The sequence below is a fragment of the Limulus polyphemus genome, unplaced genomic scaffold (assembly GCF_000517525.1).
Source record: "Limulus polyphemus unplaced genomic scaffold, Limulus_polyphemus-2.1.2 Scaffold3172, whole genome shotgun sequence".
Taxonomy (NCBI): Eukaryota; Metazoa; Arthropoda; class Merostomata; order Xiphosura; family Limulidae; genus Limulus; species Limulus polyphemus.
The window spans coordinates 69931-76327 of record NW_013668782.1 but is presented as its reverse complement, the minus strand read 5'-3'; the positions used below and the strand labels follow the sequence as shown (position 1 = coordinate 76327).

At 41.8% G+C, this 6397-nt stretch overlaps 1 long non-coding RNA gene across 2 annotated transcripts in view; it reads left to right on the top strand.

Annotated features, from left to right (window-relative positions):
* The window catches only part of LOC111088127, a 41517-nt gene that overhangs the window by 32638 nt on the left and 2482 nt on the right, over positions 1-6397 (top strand). Inside the window, exon 4 of one of the 2 annotated variants that reach the window (XR_002612725.1) lies at positions 1482-1667. The exons of the other annotated variant lie outside the window; for it this stretch is intronic. This is a non-coding gene — a long non-coding RNA (uncharacterized LOC111088127). The remainder of the gene's footprint in view (positions 1-1481; positions 1668-6397) is intronic. 2 annotated transcript variants of the gene reach the window in all.

The window sequence follows — 6397 nt, the reverse complement described above, 5'->3', positions numbered from 1 at the left end:
GAACAAACTGGTAGTTTTCTTGGGTTGAATTCCATGTAGTTACTGGTGATGCTTGAAGGCTAGAACAAACTGGTAGTTTTCTTGGGTTGAATTCCATGTAGCTACTGGTGATGCTTGAAGGCTAGAACAAACTGGTAGTTTTCTTGGGTTGAATTCCATGTAGCTACTGGTGATGCTTGAAGGGTAGAACAAACTGGCTGGGTGAAGAGGCGACGTGAATCTGTGTACACTCGAGTCGTTGTTTAGTTGGATTGGGTTCTGGTTGATTAGTGGACCGAACGGTGTCTTGTGTAATTGGATGGTGCTAAGTGATGTGGGGGGCTTCGGTTGGTAGTGCGTCTGAAGTTTTTAAAGTGGATATTGTCAATCTCTTGGAGTCTGTATCGTTGTGGTCATCAGTCTGGATTCTTCGGTCCTTTTTGGCAATCCTGGTCTGTGTTTATTGGTGTACAAGAAAGAGGTTGTCAGTAGAAGTAGAGGCGTCACACGTAGTTGATAGAAGTAACATGGTTGATAAAGATGACATGATTTGTGTCTGCCGAGAAGTTATCTGGAGGTTGGTTGTTTGAGTGCTAGAGTTTATTTTCACGGTTGTTTTACTGGAGCTGGTAGGCGGTTCTGTCTCGAGAGCGGGTGTGGTGGCGAGAACAGGATACTGTCGATTTTGATGTGTCGTGGGCTTGGAAGATCTGGTTATGGCATCGCTGTTTCTTGTGATTAGGCATCTTCCTGGTCTTTCGGCTGTGAAGTAGTAAGATAGGCCGTGAGTTAGAAGATATTGTTCTGTAGTTTTAGAATATGTGACTATTTTGATGAATGGAGTCAGTTGGCTTGTGATTCTTGATTTGATTCTGTGCACTGCGTTAGGTATGGCAAGGGGGCTATATTTGATGTCTTCAGGGAATATAAACAGATCAACGTTTCTCAGGAACACAGAAAAAAGTTGAGCATTATTTCGAGGTGGTTTACAAACTACTGGTGGGTTAGAGTTCCATGGGGCACATAGATAATATGAGTCTTAGGGGGTGAGAGGTTGAATAAAAATTCCTCCCCTTCTTAATAGTTTCGTCTTGGACAGGTGGATAGCGGCGTTGGGTTTGTATTTTCTTAGAAAAATATTTATCTGATTAAGGGAGAAATCGTTCGGGATGCCGCCAATAATGACGGGCGAAACGGTAGACAAACGTTGAGTGGGTTGCCTTCCCGCAGGGAAGTTAGCCACTTGGGTGCGGAGCTCGGTAAAACACGTCTTCATGGTTCGAAATTTCGTCAAGGAAACTCACTATGGTGGTGAGAACGACGGCATGGTAGGAATTTAAGTTAAAAGTATATTTCATTCCCCTTCGGGAAATGAAATATAACCAAGGACGATCAGAAACTTCTGTTTCTCTTCACCCCACTATATAATTAGAATTAAGTGGCAGGGGCTTTTAAGAATTGAATGCTTACATAAGTGATGGTTAAATAATTAATTTTCCTAGTGACGAAATCACAAGCAAGGGAAGAGGTGACGTGGAAACAAAAAAAAAGAAGGAAACCGTTGCTGAGTTGGGTGATGTCTTCGGAAGGTTTTCTTTTTTTCAGCAGGACTCTGTGCACGGATGATCTCGTGACGTCGGCTTAGGAGAACCGAGCGGTGTAGGGCAGAGCAGAGAGATGTGGACCATGTAAGTCCATTCTTGTTTAAGGTATTAAAATTAAGGTTAATTGAGACTTGTTGGATTCTTTATGAGGATTGGAACTTTAATGTCGGTAGTGACCTTTGATATTTGATTTAGCATGGGACGGTCCTTTTCAGGGCTGGGATCAAGGGATCCAAAGTATAAGGAACAATTTTGTTGTGGGGGAAATGGGAGTACCCCAAGAAAACACAGGGCTGGGATCAAGGGATCCAAAGTATAAGGAACAATTTTGTTGTGGGGGAAATGGGAGTACCCCAAGAAAACACACTTTCACTGGTACAGCGCTGAATGTTCTATCACACGAGTGCCCGAAGCTGTAAAGACAATCAGGCATGTATGGTTAGACATTATCATTCAAGGCTTGTATTATATTGAAGGGCGAGAGATATCTCGTGGGAGTCGCGTCGCGGCTAGTGATGCCAATTGATTTGTTAGAGATGCTCAGTTTATTGACTTTTTGAAGTATTTATCTGCGAGGGTTGATAGACGTTCTCTGACGTAGGGGATGTCGCCTGCTTTTTCTAGGTACACGTGAGGTGTGTAGTATGGGAGTCTATATGCTATTCTGGTTGCTAGATTTTCGGCTCTTTGTATATTATTGGGCTGAGTGTGAGATGCGTTTGTTGTCACTATGTTACCATAGTCTATTAAGGAGCGAATGTATGCTTTATAAAATTTCATTATTGTTTTCGCTCGGCAACCTTTAATTATGCCTCCTATCTTCTTCAAGTAATGGACGTGTTTGTAGACTTTGACTAAGACTGTTTTAAATGGTCTGACCAGGTTAATTTACTATTGTATGTGACTCCCAGAAATTTTGCAATTCTGGAGATTTTGAGTTCGGTGTTATTTAATTTTATTTTAAGTTTCGGGAGAGATTTGTCTTTACGAGAGATTGAAAGAATTTAAATGATATAGCTTGTGTTTTAGAGACACTACTCTCCATATATTACACCAGTTTGTTATGTGGTTCAGTGAAGTTCGAAGTTTGGAGGCTGGTAAAAGGGGTTCACGAGATGTGTTCCAGACAGTGATGTCGTCTCCGTACTGTGAATCGTGTGTTTGGGGAACGGTATGTCGTTTATAAACAGGATATAGAGCAACGGACTTGGAACGGAGCCTTGGGGGACACCTGCTGCTAACGTGACTGAATTAGATGCGGAATTATTGATTTTTAACCTGGCTTTTCTGTTGGACAGGAAGCTTGAAATCCATCTTGTTATTACTGGGGGAAACTAAAATTGTAGTAATTTATATTTTAGGCCTTGATGTCATACTGAGTCGAAGGCTTGCTTTACGTCTGGGGCTGGTATGGCCAGGTGGTAAGGGCACTCAACTCACACTCTGCGGGCTCGAATTTCCGTCACACCAAACATGCTCGCCCTTTCAGCCGTGGGGGCGTTATAATGTGACGGTCAATCCCGCTATTCGTTGGCGAAAGAGTAGCCCAAGAGTTGGCGGTGGATGGTGATGACTAGCTGCCTTCCCTCTAATTTTTCACTGCTAAATTAGGGACGGCTAGCGCAGATTGACCTCGTGTAGCTTTGCGCGAAATTCAAAACAAACAAACAAAATCCTTACGTCTAGGAAAACTCCTATCGTCGTGTGATTTTTGTTAAAACTCTGGATAACTGATTCGGTTAACCTGACTAAGTGATCGGCTGTCTGTCGGTTTTTGAGGGATGCATCTTGTATTTCTGATAGTAACTGGTTTTTCTCAAGATACCATGGTAGGCGTATTGTTATTATTTTTTCCAGTAATGTTAATCAGGCTGATTGGTCTGTAATTCTTGGGGTCATTTGTTGTGGGGCTGGTTTTAGGCATAATTTTGATTATAGCTGACTTCCATTGGGAGGGGTGATATCCCGAATAAAGGGACAAGTTGAACAGAGCTGTTAGGTGTTGTATTAATAGGTCTGATGCGTTTCTTAAGATTATGTATCGGATCCCGGCTTCGCTGGGTGCAGTGTTCTTCAGTGTTTTGATTGCTATTTTAACTTCTGTCTGTGGGATCTGTTTAATGATGATGTCATAATCTTCCAGGTATATACTTGCGTTGTGTTCTGTTGTGCACGGGAAGCGAGGTTGGAATAACTCTGGGTTGTTGTCAACGTACTGATTAATCTGAGTGAAGTGCTGATTGTGAAATTGCGGGGCTTCTGGCGTTCTAAATACTTGTTGATAATACTATGCTAGTAGGTTTGCTTTCTCTTGGTCTGATGTTGCTGTCTTGTTATTGTACTCAATGTTTGGTATGTTAATAGCAGATTTTTCATTACATATGCCATTAAATTTTTTTCCAGAATAAAGATGGGTCTTTGTGGGAGTTATCTAAGGAGGAGCAGTATTCTGCCCAAAGATGGGTCTTTGTGGGAGTTATCTAAGGAGGAGCAGTATTCTGCCCAAAGATGGGTCTTTGTGGGAGTTATCTAAGGAGGAGCAGTATTTTGCCCAGTTAATTTCCTTTTGCTTATGGATGAGGTTTCTTATGCGTTTGTTTAGTTGGTTGGCTCTGGATTTGGTCTGTGGGTCTAAAGAGTTTATATATTGTCTTCTTAGCTTGCGTCTATCTTTGATTAGGTTCCAGATTTCACTAGTTAGTTACCTTGAGTTAGGGTGCGAATTTACGGCTCATTTTGGAACTACTACTTCTATTGCATTAATTATGATATTAGATATGGTGGCGGCATACTGTTCTGTTGAGGTTTCATCTATTACTAATGTTTGGATGTCGGGTAGGTATTCATTGATGCTATTTCTGAAAGCTTCCCAATCTGTGGTTGTGAAATTAAATACTTTAGGTTTAGTGATGGTATTCTGCCAATTATTGTTCGAGAGGGTTATGGATATTGGGTAGTGGTCGTCACCTATACGGTCGTGTACTTTGAAGTTGCTTACTGTGGGACTTAAAACTATCGTTGTAATTGCTAAGTCTAGAATTTCTTGGCTTCCATTATTGTGCGTGTGAGTTGGTGTATTATTGTTACATAATATTAGATTCTGTTGTATTGTAATATCGTTAAGAATATTACCATTACGGTTAGTTGTTCTACAGCGAAAAATTTTGTGTTTTGAGTTTAGGTCATTATTATTGTGCGGGGGTTTTGATTGATGTCATAGTATAGCAACTCGTCGCTGTTCAGGATGTCGCCTGACGTAGCTCTGAGAACTACATCGGTAATGAAGGACACTATAAGTTGAATTAATACCCGGTGAGTTTGTGTCGACTGGGATGTTGGTGATCTCGACGTAGGATGCTTTCTGCATCGTCATGGCTGTCTGGGGGATTTCTGGAACTGCTGGCAGAGTAGGCTGGTTCTGGCTTGGGTTTGATGGTATCTGGTGATATTGTGCAGTCACCGTAAGTTTCTTCATCTGAATGAGTATTCCTCTTGAGGGTGATGACCTGAGAATACTTGGGGCAACCTCTGTAAGATGCCGCGTGTGGACCTCTGCAGTTAGCACATGTTTCTTCTCTCTTCTTGGGGCAGGCGACTACCCAGTGTAATTCCCCACACCTGACACATCTTGGGGATGCAGTGCAGACAGCTCATACATGACCAAACTTTTGACAATTAAACACTGAAGCACTTTAATCGATGTTGACTGTGTAACTCCGGTCTTGATCATGATGTTAACTTGCTCAACGTTTTCAGGTTAGACGGATTAGTGGTGTTGGCTGTCCTGTATTGGGTGATTTTATTCTGTTGACGTTGGTGACTTCAATCCCTTGGCTGATTACTTCGCTTTTTATTTCTTCAGGAGATATGTCTTGATCGACGCCTCTGATTACTATTGCCTTGGTGGGCACTGGTTCTCCTGGAACGTGGACATTCATAGATGCGCCTCCAAAGGCGTTAGTGGGCTATGGCTTGAGGAGTTTTGAGTAATCCTTGGGCTTTTTGCATTTTATGACTAGTCCTCCACGGGCTAAACAGCAGACTTCAGAAAATGTTGTTTTTGGGAACAGTGACTTCAGCTACTGGGCTATTTGCAGCTGATGGTATGTGGTTGGTATACCTTCAACGATAATGGCTGGTGGTGGTGCTGGCAGCTTTGTGATCTGTTGTTTTCTCGGTTACCTTGTTTGTGTCGTTGTTGTGGATAGTGTTGTCTGCTGGCATCTTTACTGTTGCTGTTGGGCTGGTCTGTCTTTTTCGTGGGAGAATCCTGGTTGCTGAATGATGTGTTGCTAGAGTCCGAGTCGTGGGTAAACGATGCGTCTGAGATATTCATTTCCTCTTCGATGGATGCCAGTAACTTGAATTGTTAGGCGGTTGAAAGCAGAGGGCCGCCGGCTCTCGTTCTCATTGTGAGGATCGGGTTGATCGATAGTCCTGTTTGAACTATACTTGGTCAAATCTTAACGAAGTCTGACTAAGTGATAGTTAGCGTAGTAGCCTGAATACTATATAAGAACTTGCTAGGGTTATTTGGACTTATTTACGAGATGATCAGATTTCTTCAAGAGCGTGTCTCATTTCCGGTGCAACACGTTTGGAAACGAGGGTGGTATGTAAAAAAGTGTTAGAGATGTTTTGCTTTACAAATGGTCAAGAAAAACTATAATAAAGGTGACACATGGAGATTGGCTGAAAAAGAAATGTAAAGCAGATCAATTTCTAGCGACAGGCATGAAAAAGCATCACAAATATATTGTAAGTATTTGAAAGATTAGTAGTAAACATAAAATATATATATATATATTCTAACA